This window comes from Capsicum annuum, chromosome 7 (assembly GCF_002878395.1).
Source record: "Capsicum annuum cultivar UCD-10X-F1 chromosome 7, UCD10Xv1.1, whole genome shotgun sequence".
Lineage (NCBI taxonomy): Eukaryota > Viridiplantae > Streptophyta > Magnoliopsida > Solanales > Solanaceae > Capsicum > Capsicum annuum.
Window position 1 is genome coordinate 30140057 of NC_061117.1, and position 18474 is coordinate 30158530.

The window sequence follows — 18474 nt, forward strand, 5'->3', positions numbered from 1 at the left end:
AAACAAAGTAAAAGTGAAAAATATGTTATATATATGTGATCGCTTATTTTATTTTCTAAAAGCGTGCCCAAATACTTCAACACTCTCAAATAAGCATTTTTGGCTTCCCAAAATCTTGACCAAATAGGCTATAAAAATTGGACATTGCAATGATTCAAACTGTAGTTGTTTTTATATATATTACTTCAGCTTCTCCAAGTTGGTGCAAGTACTTGAGTATTGTAGGATATCTTACTTCATGCCAATGATCATTATGGTTTCTGTGTGCCCTGTGTTTTAAAAGGAACTTTGATGAAACTTGCATATAGACTATAATTGCTTCATGTATGTTACAGCCTACGTTGATATCCTCCTCAAAATATGTCGCATTTTCCAATCCGATAGAACCTTTTTATCCGCATCTTGCTCTTGGGAAGTCATGGGATATTGTATGTTTTTCTTTGCTATGCATCTATGATCTTTCACAGCATATTCTTTTTTTTGGTAAGATACTTTTTTGTACTTTATTAACCTATGTTACATGGGGTTAAGTATCAATATTGATGTAGTAGCGTGTCTAGATGATTGATCTATAAATTCCTTAAATTGGGAAACATGTTTAATTGTTAACAATGCTATCTAGTGGTTGTATCAAATCGTGCAATTAACTCATAGCTTTCTCCTAGATGACTATTACTTGGACAAGTGGTTACAACATTGATGAGGCTGTTCTATTTGTTGAATGGGGTTGGAAGGACCAGCCTCACCAACGCTCTCCAGCAGGAACATTGACATTTCACCGGAACAGCATGTGTGGTATGAGGAATTTTATTTAATAACTGTGTTGATCAGTGATAACAAATTCATGCTAGACCTAGGGCAATTCTTAAAGCTTGAAGTGTGGACACTGTCATTAAAGATGTTCTGTTGGTATAGGCGTATCTCCCAGAATTCAAAAGAAACAACAAAGATTCAATGAGAGAGAAAACCCAACAGTTCTATATAAACATTATGTATTCTTTTTGCATTTACTTACTGAATAATGTTATGAACGTGTTTGTAGGACCACCTGCTAGAACTGTGGGCTGGCACTATCCTGGATTCATACATACAAGTTTCTTGAAGGATTTGTGGCCAAATATGATGTAAGTTTTTCTGGTGGTCCATTTTTCTAGCTTCAAGTTACTTTGTCATTGACATGTACCCTTTTTGAGCTCTTGTTTGTGAAATTTCAGGCACACATACAGATTGGGTCACATGTTAATGGTTCAGTTGTTTGGAGCAAGCAGTATACATTTAAATCTCCTCCTTTTCCTGGACAAGAGTCACTGCAACGCGTTGTAATATTTGTAGACTTGGGGAAGGTAATCAACTCATGTAATCTGTTCTTCACCACCATATAAATCCTTTTTCTTTTTAATCTGTCTGTATAAACCTTGAAGAATGTGGTTTTTCCACATATAAACAGAAAACATGACACATAAATAATCATCACGGTGAGTTTCCTGTAATGGAGAACTTCAAAAAACAGGACATATAGCTGCACCATATGATGTACCATTAAAATTATAATAGAAAAGACCAGAAATACCTTTCATAAAAATTCTCGTAGAATCGAGAATGAAGTTTTCATTCTGTACATGCCAGATCATGAATTAGTAACTGCTTCCAATTTCCAAAAAAATACCCTTCAATTACTGAAATTGGTTAAAAAATATGCTCTGTTAACCTATTGGACTAGAAATACCAAGTATTGAAATTGGTTCAAAAATATTCTTTCATCCACCTTTATGGATCACGAATACCCTTGCAACTAACAATTTTTTAAATCGTAATTAAAAATTCAGAAAAGGGTCTGAAATATTCTTCAAGTATTTAAATTGGTTCAAAAATACCCTCCGTTAATCTATTGGGTCAGAAATACCCCTCCATCCACCTCTATGGCTCAAAAATACTCTTGCAATAAACGATCTTTTAAATTATAATAAAATTTTTTATTAAATGCGTCACAATTTTCTATTGGTCGAAACTAAATTAATTAAAATATTATGCCTAACTCAAACTCAAAAACTTACCAGATCTAAATCCTACCAAATTAATCATAATTTTGATCGGTGAATGGTGTGAAGTGTGTGGCGTGAAGTGGTCTCGCGTGGTGAATACACTTGTCAGTGGTGGCAAGACAAATTGATGTATATAAATAAAAATAGTGACAACTATTTAGAAAAGAATGTTGTATTATTTTATACAAACTAAATGTGTCGCGTAAAATGAAATGAAGGAAGTAACAACATAGTGTTGCCTAAGACGTGGCATAACCAAGATATCTCAATTAGTTTTGCTAGCTAAGACAGAGAAATATACATAACAAAGAAATACCAAACTAACATTATAATTGGGGGATAGGATTCTTCACACCGTTGCTGGCAGATTCTAAGTCAACAAAGTTCCTACATTTGATAGCAAAAATTACTCGTACTATAAGGTAGTTTTAGTTGGGGTAAATTTTGTACGGTTTGGATCGGGTAGTTTGAGTTGGGTCCAGATTAGATTTAACATTAATTTAGTTTCAACTAATAGAAAACTGTCACGTATTTAATAAAATTTTTAATTATGATTTTAAAAAATCATTAGCTGCAAGGGTGTTTTTGAGCCATAAAGCTGCACATAGGCGTATTTTTGGGCTAATAGGTTAACGAAGGATATTTTTTAACCAATTTCAATACTTGAAGGGTATTTCTGACCATTTTTAAAATTTTTAATTATGATTTTAAAAAATCGTTAGTTGCAAGAGTATTTTTGAGGCATAAAGGTGGATGGAGGGGTATTGTTTAACCAATTTTAATACTTGAAGAGTATTTCTTGTCCAATAGATTAACAGAGGATATTTTTTAACCAATTTCAATACTTGAAGGGTATTTTCGACCTTTTTCCAAAATTATAATTAATGTACCATCAAAAACTTGAAAAGCTAGGTTACTCTGAGAAATAAATTGATCTTATAAAACAAAAGAGAAAAGAAAGGTATAAAAGAGAAAATGAAGAGGAACAAACGGAGGTGCAAAATTCATATTGATGCGACTTATGCTGCATGAGTAAATTTAAGAGTTTGTGATACAAGATTTGATTAAGTTATAATTTAGACTTGCATGAGATCTAGCTGAAGTTACCTCAGAGTTAATAACTTTCATTCTCTTATACAAGATGTCACATCCCATTTTACCAAAAGATATGAATTTAAGTTTGAAAGGATTTTTATTATTTAAAGTGATAAAAATGAAAATTTGTTTCGAAAAGAACTTTTAACAATTAAATTTAGAGTCGTCACGTGGCAAAATTTGATGTGTCGAGTCACCTTTGGAAAATCTTATTCAAAATGATTTTGACTCTTCAAAATTGATTTGCGAACAGAAATTCCGATTAATGAATTCTGGTGACAGAGGGGAAGGTATTAGGCACCCCTTGATCCCGTGGTTTGACCACGGTCGCTTGGTGAAGTGTATTGGCTAATAAGACACTATGAACATATAAACCCACAAAAACACATAAAAGAAGCAACCAAACACATCAAACAAAATCCAAAATCCAAAATAATAACGTCCAGTCCAATTATGCAGTCCAAAAAAGAAAAATGCGAAAAATATAAATCCTATTCTAAACTAGTGCTAAACTAAGCTCCACTTGACGCCTCAGGCCTTCGTCACGAACATCTTCCATTCAACAAAAACACTTATTCCTAAATTTTGCCTACCCAAACTTATATTTGTCTATCCGTTTCAACATATTATAATTCTCTCACGTTCGATATCATCCATACAACAAGATTAATCGACATTCAATTTTATATATCAATTACCAACATCCGACCCCAAATTACATTTTAAACATAAATCTTCCACGATGCAATTACCCATGTCTTAACACTAAAACTCATATCACAATCAATTGTTCGACATCAAACCATCAAGAAATCACACAACCATAATCAACGAGAACATAATCATAGCCAATTCAACAAATCAAGACAAAGAAAATAGAACAGGTTAAGGGAATGGACATCAATGAAACTTGTTTTCATCGATAATAAAAAAATCCGAAATCGAAATCCTCGAACAGGTACCAAAATCTCAACTTCGAATTCACGAATTAAATAAAATCAGTTCAGTGAATTAAATAAAATCAGTTCAAACCGCGACAACCCGAACCTATATTCGAACGGACGTCAAAACATATGCGTGAATACCCAAAACAAAACTTAAAAAGAAAGGATCCAAAAATTATGTGCAATTTTCGACGATCCCCCTGCCAGAATTAACCTGAGAACGACCCGATCAACTAGTTCCAATGAATTTTAGTGTGCCTCGACGTTTTCCGATGACACAATCGTTGGAGCAGTAATCAGACATGATCTTTTATCTCCCCTTCGATTTGCTCATCCTCTAGCTCGATTCTTTCTTCCCGAACCCCCAATCTCGATATCTTCCTTCTCTCCTTGTGTTACTGTATACGTTAATCTCTGGTGAGATGTAATTTTCCAATGATGTGGGAGCTTTTGCTCTCTATACGTGTATGCGTAGTGTTGATGGTGTGTGAACGAAGAAGATTTATGTGTGTGTTGTGTACGAAGAAGAAGAAAAAGAAAAGAAAGGTGAGTCCCCCCTTCCACTGTGTATGCATTGTGTGTGTATATATTTTTTAATGGTGAGGATGAATCCGGTCTCAATTGTGAGTGTAATTTGTGTCTGTATATATTTTTATGAGAGAGGTGCTGCATGTAGAGGTTATCTGATGGTGATGATAGAGGAATCCCACCTTTTCCTTTATTGGTGGTGTCTATATATGGAAAAAAATAGCCAGAAGAAAAAAAAAGAGTAAAACAATATAGGGGGCATTTGGGTGGGGGTGGAGTAGGGGTAGTGATGTGTCCTAATTTTATGGGAAGAGATTGTTAATTTATTATTAAAAGAATTTTGAGGATTAGGTTGGTTTGGGATTTGTTACCTTTTTGTATTTTTATGAAAAAAAAATTATAGAATGGGGTTGGGGTGCGTAGTAAGATGAAGTAAACAGTGACAATCAATTTTTGGAGGGACAAAATCACGTGTCTACATCATGCCCCTTTGGGTGTAAATACAAGGTGTTTTCATATAAAAATGTAGACAACGAGACGGAATTTTATCCTGGTAATTATTTAAAAGGAGGGGACAGAAGGAAAAAGGGCCACCGAGTCTACATCAGGACATCCTATCTACACAAGCTATGAAGGGAACCAATCACAGATACCTCCAAGGGAATGAGAAAAACTAGACCAATTTGGAGAGTCGAGTGAGGTCCCGTCGAGGTTTCGGTTTGTGACTCTGTCATTACATCAAAATAAAAATTAAAAGTTAAAACATAAATGAAATTACAAAAATCTTATCCATGCAACTTCTTTTAGACTCTTCACTTAAGTTTCATCACCCTATTCTTCAGGCGGGCTACTGACTTTTAATTTCATCACCCTGTTCTTCAAGCAGCCCCTGACTTGTAATTTCTTTAACTTATTGCTTGGCTTTCAATTACTTCACCTTGTTGCTTGACTTTCCATCTCTTACCCTTGTTACTTGACTTTTAATTTCATCACTCTGTTCTTCAGGCGAGCTCTCGACTTTCAATTTCATCACCCTATTATTCAGGCGGGATCCTGACTTGCAACTTCATCACCCTGTTCTTCAGGCGCGCTCCTGACTTTCAATTTCATCACTCTGCTCTTCAGGCGGGCTCCTAACTTTCAATTTCATCACCCTGTTCTTCAGGAAGGCTCCTGACTTGCAACTTCATCACCATATTTTTCAGGCGGGCTCCTGACTTTCAATTTCATCACTCTGTTCTTCAGGCGGACTCCTGACTTGCTATTTCATCACCCTTTTCTTCAGGAAGGCTCTTGACTTTCTATTTTATCACCCTGTTCTTCAGGCAGGCTCCTGACTTTTAATTTCATCACTCGATTCTTCAGGTGGGCTCCTGACTTTCAATTTCGTCAACTTTCAATTTCATCACTATGTTTTTTAGATAGGCTCTTGATTTTCAATTTCATCACCCTGTTCTCCAGGTGGGCTCCTGAAATCACATCAAAACTAGAAAGAAAATTATCCCAAACAAATGTTATGATAGAAATCTCACTTTTCAAAATAAAGTCTTATTTTCAAGAGGAACCTAAACGATGCTTTCAATAACATGAATTAAAATTTCCCCCCAGTTTAACATCAGAGGACTTTTGCGACAGTTACATCATCACTACTTGAAAAATCCGAACAAAGAAATGCATTTATATAGGTTAATTGGAATGATTTTACTAGAAAGTGCATTTTCTAGGAGTCAAAGGGAATGAATGACTCGACTAAGAAGTACATTTTCTAGGAATTAAGGGGAATGACTCAACTAAAGGGTACATCTCATAGGAATCAAGGGGAATGACTTGACTAAAAGGTACGCCTTATAGGAATCAAAGAAAATGAGTCGACTAAAAGGTACATCTTATAGGAATCACGAGGAATAACTCGACTAAAAGGTCCGTCTTATAGAAATCAAAGGAAATAACTTGACTAAAAGGTACATCTTATAGGAATCAAGGGGAATGACTCGACTAAAAGGTACGTCTTATAGGAAACAAGGGAAATGACTCGACTAAAAGTTACGTCTTATAGGAATCAAGGGGAATGACATGACTAAAAGGTACGTCTTATTAGAATCAAGGGGAATAACTCGACTATAGGAATCAAGGGGAATAACTCGAATACAAGGTACGTCTTATAGGAATAATGGGGAATGACTCGACTAAAAATACGTCTTATAGGAATCGAGTGGAATGACTCGACTAAAAAATACGTCTTATAGGAATCAAGGGGAATGACTCGACTACAAGGTACGTCTTATAGGAATCAAGGAGAATGGCTCGACTAAAAGGTACATCTTATAGGAATCAAGGGAAATAACTCGACTAAAAGGTACATCTTATAGGAATCAAGGGGAATGACTCAACTAAAAGGTACGTTATATAGGAATCAAGGGTAATGATTCGACAAAAAGGTACATCTTATAGGAATCAAGGGGAATGAATCGAATAAAAGGTACGTCTTGTAGGAATTAAGGGAATGACCTGACTAGAAGGTATGTCTTCTAGGAGTCAAGAGGAATGACTTGACCAAAAGTTGCATCTTCTAAGTGTCAAGGGGAATGACTCGACTAGAAGGTACATCTTCTAGGAGTCAAGGTTCAATTTAAGAAGTGTATCACCTAGCAAATGAAAACTGAAATCCCTGGACAAGAAAGTGTGTCTCCGAGGAATATAGGATGATGATTTTTTACCATGATTTGATTATCTAACCTGTGTAGCAACATTTCTTCTTGCATTTGTAAAAGTGATGCATTGCATCCCTTGATATTTATGCTCTGAAATCCTTGCTTTGAAGGTAATATGTTTCCTGTTTCATCCAAAAAAACTTGTGAGTCTAAAACATGGTGGCTAGTTTGTGGCTTTAGCTTTCACGACGATCGTTTTTGTCCTCGTCACATTAACTTTGTTTCCAACCATTAGTATATGTCATTGATTTGCTGCAGCATTGATCTAAACTCAGATTATTAAGAGTGATTCTAAAACAAATATAGTATCTCTGCTTTGCTATGTTTCTCAAATAAACCCTTTGAACCTTGGTATTTCCATGAGTTCCCAGACTTATCTGTTGATAAAATTTTCTGCATGCCTTATTTCGGCTCACAATCATGTCTCTTTCATGTGTTAGTCTTTTGTCTTGTTTTATGCAATTGAAGAAGCTGGTAGCAATTTTGAAATCTTTTCTCACTTGTTTTGACATGGATTTGACTCAAAGACAAGAGAAAAATAAATGACAATGATTTTTTATTTGGATAACTGACTCAAGAAAATAAAATAAAAATAAAGAAAAGAAAATAAAAGATAATGAATGTCCCTATTTGAAACAAAGAGCGAAAAATTTATCTAAAAATGGCAGTCAACTCTAATGATTATGCCATGCATTTTGGATTAAGCTGCCTGATCTTTCCATCCAAACTTTCACCAATTATTCTTAAGTTAATGGCCCTGAAACTGAGTTACTTCCTTGGGTCAATTGCATTCAGAGACCTCATTCGGCTAGTGGCGCCTTGAAGGGTTTTTACCAATAAGCCTCTGTCATTTTATTTCTCTCAGTTCACCATTTTCCTATGGTCTCCGTAAGGATTTTCACTAATGAGACTCTGTCATTTTCATTTCTCTCATCTCACGATCGTCTTATAGTGCCCGTAAAGGTTTTCACTAATAAGACTCTCATTTTTATCTCTCTCAACTTAAAATTGCCTTATGGTGCCTATAAGGATTTTCACTAATAAGAATTTCTCATTTTTATTTCTTTATTGATTCGTTATGCTGAGGAAAATAAGTAGTTCCTAAATGCATCATCATATGCATTGCATGCTTAGCCTTAACATCCTTAAAGATTGATTTGAAGGTCTTTCTTTGGTTGTAACTCATCTTTTGAATAAGGTTAGAAAGAAAGGATGGCATGAGGCTCGAACGACACTTAAAGTGGGTTAGGACTTACAACTTTTGGAATCAACTCAAACAATGAGGATTAACTCATGCCCCAGTTTCTTTTGGCTGGGTGATTCTAAATTGTTTATTTGGTTGGATGAGCTTGGAGTAGGGCAGCCTACGTATCTCACTCCCGAAAGAGGAGAATCAGGTCACGCGTAGTTCCAGTAGCTTGTTCTTTCTTTTGATCTGATTTTTTTCTCTTTTATTGACCCTTTTTTTCTTTTGGGACCTTTCTGACTCTATTTTTCTTGACACTCTTTTCTTTTCTTTCTTTTGACACATATTTTTTCTTTTTTTTTTTTTTGAAATTTTTTGACTCTATATTTTTGCTCAACACTTATCTTTTGATCTTTGTTTACTCTATCTTGATTCCAAAAGAAGGGTATGAAAGAAAATAGAACTAAAGCTCAAATGGGGTAAATAAAGGATGAAATAATGTTTGGATAGCAGAATAAAATGCCTTCGTTATATCAATCCTTAAAAATGCAAGTACATGTCATGCAAAATGACAGTGAAAGATGAAGATTATTTGTGACATTTTTACAACACTAACTTTAACTGAGATTGTGTGTCGCTACTTCTTCTGAAAATTCCACCTTTGTTGTACATTCCTCACATCGAATGATTAGTGCTTTCGTGGAGCTGATTTTCTTTCTCTTCCTTTTGATATAGGATCACACATCTACTATTAACCTAATTAAAACATGTCTTTCAATTGATGACCAAGTTATTCTTATGATTCTCAAAATAATTGCCTTAGTTTTCAAATAAGGCTTCAACTTGTCACCAAATGTCTCAACACTCTACCTATTTTCTTAGATTATTTTTTCTAACTTTAGCCCTCTAATTCAATGTTTCATGGTTAAATCGAATTTTAAGATCTAGCTGAAAATTCCGCTGGCATGTCATATCACTAGAATCAACATAAAATGTACTATATAGAGAAAACAAACAAACAACACATATTTAAAACACAAAGGGAAAGTGACACTTCATTTAGTTGAAATAAAAGATAGAAGGGTTTGAACATAAATGACAAAGGGACAAAACAACATAGATCCCGAACTATAATCCTAAAATAATTCAAATAACAGAAAGGAAAGCAAAACAGACTACCAAGCATCCATCCTATCAGGGAGAAGAGTGACTTTCTAATTGTTGAGTTTGACATCTTAGCCACTGGTTTGCATATCAGCATGACTAGAGCTTTCCTCACTGTCAATTTTCTGCACCATAATTGATCTACCTTGAATCATCTTTTCAATTTCTCTTTTCAAATCTCAAAAATCTTCAATATTATGACCCTGAGCATCAGAATGATAAGTACATCATACATTAGGATCAAAATTTCTTGAACACGGATTAAAAGTGTACCCAAGGAGAGGAGTGATAATGCCCCACTATACCAATCTCTAAAATAAACTGGTATATGACTCTCCAATTGGTGTGAAGCTATCTCTGAACTTCTGCCTCATTTCATTGTTTGGCTTGGATCGAAAATCAGGCCTAGAAAGGCTTTGATATATTTGTGGAGTTAAAGAATAACTCTGAGGAGTTGGTATGTTCCATTGTGGGTAAGATGGGGGTTGAACATGTGGTTATGCATTAACACTGGATATAGAGGTAGGGGAATAGAGTATAGTGGATTTTGGGAGTGATTATGTGGAGGTTGGACATGAACTTGGGATTGAGCTTGAGAGAGACAACAACGTGGTCTTCTTGACCGTGACCGTTGTGCAACTACAATAGCAGGTGCATCTTCCTTATTCTTTTTCTTCCAAACACTTCCTAAATCTTTTTGAATTGCTTGAGTAGTCGCTTTTAATGTTGAAAAACTCATAATACGACTGGTTTTAATTCCATTATCTATCATCTCTCCCATTTTGAGGACCTCAATAAATGGCTTGCCTAATGCAGGTAACAAGTATTGATAATATGTTTCATCCTGTGCTTGAATAAACACCTCCACTATCTTTTTTCCTTTCATTGGCGATTTCACCCTAATAGCTTGTTCACGCAATCTGATCGCATACTCTCTGAAACTCAGTATTCTTCTTCTTCATGCTGCTTAGAGATTTTTCGTCAAGGATCAATTCCACATTATATTGAAATTGTTGTGCAATTTCATTATCTAAATCATCCTAACTATTCCATCTATCAATATCCTGATCAACAAACCACTCTGATGCTAGGCCCGAAAGACTCTCACTAAAGTAAGCCATAAATAGTTCTTCTTTGCCTCCAGCACCTCTTAATTGGTTACAATAACTTCTCAAATGCACTACCGAATCCCCGTGTCCATCATACTTCTCAAGCTTTGGCATCTTAAAGCCAAAGGGAAGGTTGACACCTGGAAACATGCATAGGTCCTTTTGTAATCCCCAATTCCTTGCAAGTTCTTCATAGCTAGTTCAAAACTTCTCAATTTTTTGGTTATTTCCTATGGTTCTTTTATCATAACAGGCTTATCAGTGTTAAGAGAAAATTCAGGCGAGTGAATGTAGCCATAAGGATTAGTCAACTTAATTGTGGGATCAATAGCATGATGCTGATCAATAGAAATATTCAATATAGACTCTCTCACATAGTAGGAAGGCACAACCGGTGGATAAACCTCAAAAGTAGGAGCTTCAGGTGGGGGAAAGAGTGCTGCAAAAACATGAATAGTAGGTAGAGCCGAGCATGTGGTAGTCTTGTGTTGAGAATTAAGGAAATGAATATTAGAAGTATTTGGATAGTGTTTCCCTAGAGTGGATCCTGATGCATGTTGAGGCGTGTCAACAAAAATAGGAAACTGTGCATGTGATACTGGAGGCAAGTTAGAAAGATATTCTAGATTATCAGTGAGAAATGGAGGGGGCGGTAACCCATTAGTCCAATCTCGATGCATTTCTATCATTTCCTGCCTTAATTTCCGAATCTCTTTATTAGCTCTTAAATTTTCATTCCCCGAACTCTCTATTTGATTAGTGACAACAACCTCGGTATTCTTGTTGGCCATAACTTTCTCCTCAACTTGTGCAATATACCAACCACCTTAAACTAACTGAACAAAAGATAACAAATGTGTTAGAGTTCAACATTTCCTCAAAACTTTTTTTTTCTTTGGAAAAGATCACTAAACCCTAGAAGGACGCTTACGTATCTCAACCCCGAAAGGGGAGAATCAGGTGCACGTAGTTCGTGAAGTCTTGCCAAAATGGCCAATTAAACTTTTTTCCCTTGAAACTTTAAAAAGAAAAGAAAATAATAAATTGTCAAAAGAATTGACGAAAATTTTTTGCATTTTTCAGGATTAAACTCCCTAAACAAAATGAAGTCTATGATTATTAAAGAAAAATCTTTTTGAGGTTTTCGATTTGAATTTTATATGAAAATGAAACTTGAAACTATTAAAGTAGTGTCTTTTTGTAGTTTTATTTTAAAGATGCATATGAAACACATACTCTAAATGAAGAGTGAAGAAAATCTTTTTGAATTTTTTCAGATACCTATTCAAAAAAAATAAAATCTATGATTACCAAAGTAAAAATCTTTATGGGTTTTCAATTTTGAATTTTATACGAAAATGAAACTTGAAACCATTAAAGGAAAATCTTTTTGTAGTTTTCTTTTAAAGATGTATATGACACCTACTCTAAGAAAGAGTGAAGAAAATCTTTTTAAATTTTCAAATAAAATCCCCAAACCCGTAATAGTTTGCCTACGTATCTCACTCCCGAGAGAGGAGAATCAGGGGTACATAGTTCGTCCATATTGGACAATTAAGGATTAAAGAACCGACTGAACCCTAACTTAAGAGACACGACTAAAGACAGACGATGAAAAACGTCAATAAAATCTTTTTGAGGTTTTTAGTTAGACATTTCACTTAAAACTGACGCCAACAACTATGAAAGAAAAATCTTTTTTGGTATTTCCGTTATATGAAATGTACAAACTTCTACCATATTTTTTGAATTTTTCTTTTATAACAAGCTCCTATTGAAAAAATATTTTGGAGTTTTCAAATTGTAAATGCTTACTAATGAAACAAGAGGAAAATTTTTTTGATGTTTTTTGTTTTTTGACAAATAAGTGCAAAAGGTCAAAAATCTTTTTGGAATTTTTGTTCTTTTGAGAAAATAAATGCAAAAGGTAAAAAAAATCTTTTTCGAATTTTTGGGTTGTGAAGAACAAAAGACATAAAGAACTCTAAAAATAAACTACGAAACTCTTTTTTGACTCACTTTTCTTTTTTTTTTTTCATTGCCTACACACTTTATTTCAAACACATGCTTTTCCCCCAAATCAGTCCGTCAAATGACCACGTTACCCTTAGAGATGCAACATTTAGCACGTAGGGATGCTTTAGATGTGACTCTCCTACAAAGGACCAAGTGGTCCCGCTAGGTATCAATATGATGCACATAAGTATGACCTAAAGGCTGACCTCCTAGGGTTCACTAACAAGGCTATTTGGGGGAGCATATGGTCGATAGTGGTTGCTTTACTTTTCACCAACTCCATACAACCGACGGCTTCTCCTCCTAAAATAAGGGTGACTCAACTAGAGTTCGTGTACACGATGTGTATTCCGAGACTTGTTGCAGAAAGAATGACTCGGGTTATGTACATGATGCTAGATATAAAGCGGTAACACATAAGATAAAAACTATAAACATATAGCACGTAGGCACTAAACAAATATAAAACAATAACACAAACACTAACACAAACAAATGTCTATACACCCATAATGTTAAATTAAGCCGATACAACTCCAAAAATAAGCTCGAATTCTAAAAAATCTCCAGCAGAGTCGCCAGAGCTGTCACACCCCATTTTTACCAAAAGATATGGATTTAAGTTTGAAAGAGTTTTTATTATTTAAAGTGACAAAAATGAAGATTTGTTTTGAAAGGGACTTTTTACAATTAAATTCAAAGTCGCCACTTGGTTAAATCCGACGTGCCACGTCACCTTTGGAAAATCCTATTCAAAATGATTTTGACTCTTTAAAACTGGTTTGTGAATAGTTATTCAAGTTAAGGAATTCTGTTAACCGAGAGAAAGGTGTTAGACACCCCTCAATCCCGTGATTCGACCATGGTCGCTTGGTTAAGTGTATCGGCTAATAAGAAACTATGAATATATAAACCTACAAAAACACATAAAAGAAGCAACCAAACACATCAAACAAAATCCAAAACCCAAAATAATAACGTCTAGTCCAAAATAGAAAAATGCAAAAAATATAAATCCTATTCCAAAACTAGTCCTAAACTAAGCTCCACCCGACGCCTTGGGCCTTCGTCACGAACATCTTCCAGGTACAAAATACTTTGGGGTATTCCTCGGCAAATAAACACAAATACCTTGGGGTATTCCCCGACCAAATGATATATTTGATTAAGCACGCTAAACTAGAAAACATTCAACACACATTCCACATTCCAACATTCAACAAAAACACTTATTCCTAAATTTTACCTACCTGAATTTATATTTGCCTATCCGTTTCAACATATCATAATTCTATCATGTTCGATATCATCCATACAACAAGATTAATCGATATTCAATTTTGTATATTCCCAATATCGATTCCAAATTACATTTTAAACATATATCTTCCACGATACAATTACCCATGTCTTAACACTAAAACTTATATCACAATCAATTGTTCAACATCAAACCATCATGACATCACGCAACCATAATCAATAAGAACATAATCATAGCCAATTCAACAAATCAAGATAAAGAAAAGAGAATGAGTTAAGGAAATGGACCTCAATGAAACATGTTTTCAAAGATAACAAAGAAATCCAAAACCAAAATCCTCGAACGAGTCCCAAAATCTTGACTCCGAATTCACGAATTGAATAAAATCATTTTAAATCGCGATGACCCGAACCTATATTCGAACGGAAGTAAAAAAATACATGTGAATAACCAAAATAAAACTTGCGAAGAAAGGATCTGGAAACTGTGCAATTTCCGGTGAACCCTCTGCCAGAATTAACCCGAGAATGACCCGATCAACCAGTTCCAGGGAATTTTAGTATGGCTCGTTGTTTTCTAATGAAACGATCGCCGGAGCAGTAATCATATGATCCTTTATCTCCCCTTCGATTCGCTCATCCTTTAGCTCGATTCTTTCTTGCTGACCCTCTAATCTCGATCTCTTTCTTCTCTCCCCATGTTACTGTATGCGTTAATCTCTGGTGAGATGCAATTTTCCACTGAGGCAGGAGATTTTGCTTTTTGTACGTTTATGTGTAGTGTCGATGGTGTGTGAATGGAGAAGATTTATGTGTGTGTTGTGTGCAAAGAGGAAGAAAAAGAAAAGGAAGGTGAGTCCCCCCTTCTACTGCATATGCACTGTGTATGTATATATTTTTTAATGGTGAGGATGGATCCGGTATCAATTGTGAGTGTAATTGGTGTCTGTAAATGTTTTCATGAGATAGGTGCTGCATGTAGAGGTTATCTGATGGTTATGATGGAGGAATCCCCCTTTTCCTTTACTGGCGGTGTCTATATATGGAAAAAAATGGCCTGAAGAAAAAAAAATGTGTAAAACAATATAGGGGGCATGTGGGTGAGGGTGGGGTAAGGGTAGTAGTGAGGTGTCCTAATTTTATGGGATGGGGTTGTTAATTTGTTATTAAAAGAATTTTGAGGATTAAGTTAGTTAGGGATTTGTTATCTTTTTGTATTTTTATGAAAAAAAAAAATTACAGAATGGGGTTGAGGTGCATGGTAAGACTAAGTAAACTATGAAAATCAATTTTTGGAGGGATAAAATAACGTGTCTACACAGGATTCTTCAATTATATTTCAATTCTTGCATTAGCATCTAAGTTAATTGCGAAGCTTCCTTGTATTTAAGTTATGATCATTCAACTATAGTGTAAACATTATGATTATCCAACTGTAGTGTAAGCCTTTAAAATCTTTTGTGCCCACTTAATTCTTAACATCTTGTTAGTTCTGTATGTTCTTCCAGAAAGAGCATAATAGTTCAAATGAGTACGCTAATTATTAGCCTGACTCACTTATGAAAACTGACACCATTACTAAGGATCTGGGTAACATTGACCTAGTTTTCCTCATGGAGATCTACCCTATGCAAATGGCTATATCTCACAATGGGACCAATTTACAGCACAGGTGGAACCGATAACATCTAAAGTACGTTCATGATTGCAAAGTCTGTTCATCATCAAGAATGCCTTAATGACTGTGGATTGCCAGCTTTTAATTATTTGATAATGCATTTCACATATTTCTTTCTTTTCGTATTTTTCTAACTGTGCATAGAGAATTTGTTATGCAGTGGTAATCATAAAAGAACTTGGGAGAATAGTGGATTAATATACAATGGTTGTGACTCAGGTGGAGAATGTGGTGTACCGATTGAAACATTATACTATGTTCCGGCAGAAAATAGAGCTAAGTTCTGCTATGTGATTCATGTACTTTATTATAGTAAAGTATGACAACAAAAAAATACACACATATATATGTCAACTGCAATGGATGATGATGTGTAAATATTATAAGACCATTGGAGATAAGTAAAATACTGGCTAAGCACTTTGCAATGATGCTTCAATACAGTCACCATGGCGATAAGGCGTTTTACCACTCCCCTGGGTTCTGTCTTGAAAAGGGTGGCTTTGAACAACAAATGCAACTCATATTTTTTTTTGTAAAAGAAATGGTTTGAATGAATATTTTGTGATTTAGAATTGAACTTAAGAAATGTATACTACATCATCTGCATGTACTGCTACAGTGCTAACAAATCTCTGCAATAGTCGTTAAATTTCAAAAGACGAAAAAAATCACAGGTGGTCCTTCATTTTCCATCTTTTGGTGATATTTCTTCCAACTTCAGATGTCAAGTGCAATAAGTGGCATATCCAAGAGATGTCTTTCTTGCTTAAAGTTATTCACCACATTGTATGTTTCCTTCTTTCCACCTGGTCATATCATACCATCGATGAAGTTTGATCCTCTGTGATGTACGATTTGTCCCCCCAATGAAACAGATCTTATTGTCATTTGCTTTTAATCTATCGCTGGTGAATGAATTAGGAAAAACAAACTTTTCTGCAGCTGGAAAAGCTCTTCTTGGTCTAAGAATTGATTTTAGAAACTTACCTTGACTTTCATGCCTAGAAACAATTTTTTCACTCGCAAATTCATGATATTCATATTTTTGATTTTCTCCAATTTTTACTAAAACATGCACTTCAATTACACTTGTTCTTGAAGATTTGCTGGACACTGGCAAATAATGTTCCCTTTCAAACTTGCTTGTCATCTAACTTTTCAGTATTTCTCTCACTCTAAACTAACTTCTATGCCTCAGTCGCAAGCAAGTTGCGGTCGGCTATATGTATTGTTTTTAATACTGTTAAGGGAAATAAGCAGAAAGGAAATTGTTGGGATGGTTTTGGTGACTGAGATGACAAATGAAACATGTTAGATGAAGCGGTCCACTACACTGAAGTGCAGAGTCAAAGTAACAAGATCAGGACTTGATAAAATCATGATGATGAATCATGTGAGAAAGAAGAAGTGCTAATTGAGTAAGAAATGGTGATTGAGTAAAACACTAGAAGATAAGCTAAAGAAAGAGTTTCACTCGAGTAAGGAGTTTGAGTTGAAAGAGGACTCTAAATAAACAACAAACTCTGATTGAGTTGAAGAGTTCAAGAGAATATAGAAGACTAACAACTTTGAAGGAAACGTTGAAGAGTTGTTATATATCGAGGGAGTAACTCATTTCGTTACTCACGCACTTACAAAGATAGCAACATATCAACAAATTATCTGAGAAGTTCCAAAGCTTAAGGCAGTCAAAGCTGAACCTATCCCTACTACGTAGAGTTAAGGAGTCTTAGACTTTATGTATTAGATTGGTTCTCGAGTTGTATTGTTGTCTAGTCTCAGTGAAGTATAAACTGAGTTAGGAGCTTTGTCTTCAAGTTGGGAAACTCGATGACTTGGGAACACTCACTTTAGGAAGGTTTGTGTTTTGCAGAAATAGGAGTTAAGGTTTAATTCCTAGTTTACAAGAGTCTTGTAATTTGTTGATTGTTAAGGCTCAATTGTTTTAGTGGTGTTGGGGTTAAATCCTGTAGAGGTACAGGCCATGTTTTTTTACACCTCTTTCACCAGGTGTTTTTCACGTAAACATCATTGTGCAATTTACTTACTGTTTGGTAGGATAGGAACACGTTAGTTAAACTGTTCACTAATAGGCAACTGCTAGGCTAAAATAAGTAATCAGTAGGGCACATACTCTAACAAGTGGTATTAGAGTAAAGTCTCTTAAATAAGATTAACACCTAAGAGTAAATCACTATGATGAATTCCGCACCACCTACTGGTCACAGTAAAGGTCAATCTACTACTAGGCCACCTCTCTTTGACGGATCTCATTTCTCTTGGTGGAAAGCTAGGATGGAAATATTCATTCAAGGTAAAGACTATAAACTATGGGACATAATTACTAATGGTCCAACTATCCTAATGAAGCTGGAACATGGAGAACAAGTCAAAAAAGTAAGAAGTAAATTTACAGCGGATAATTTGGTTACACTAAGGAAAAATACAAGGGCAAAGAACATCTTAGTGTGTAGACTAGGTCGAGTTGAGTACAACAGAATGCCTACTTGTTCCACTGCTAAGCAAATTTGGGATGCCTTGGTGAATGCACATATGGGCACCACTCAAGTGAGAAAATTTAGAATTGCTCTCCCCTTTACTGAATATAAAGCTTTCAAGATGAAGGAAAATGAATCCCTCTATCAGATGATGTCAAGACTCATTGCCTTAACCAACAAATTAACTTCTTTGGGAAAGGTTATCAATACTGAGGAACAATTTGATAAAGTGTTGAG

At 35.1% G+C, this 18474-nt stretch overlaps 1 pseudogene; it reads left to right on the forward strand.

Moving 5' to 3' along the window:
• The first annotated feature begins 323 nt into the window (after window positions 1-323).
• The window catches only part of LOC107877065, a 56536-nt pseudogene continuing 38385 nt past the window's right edge, over window positions 324-18474 (forward strand).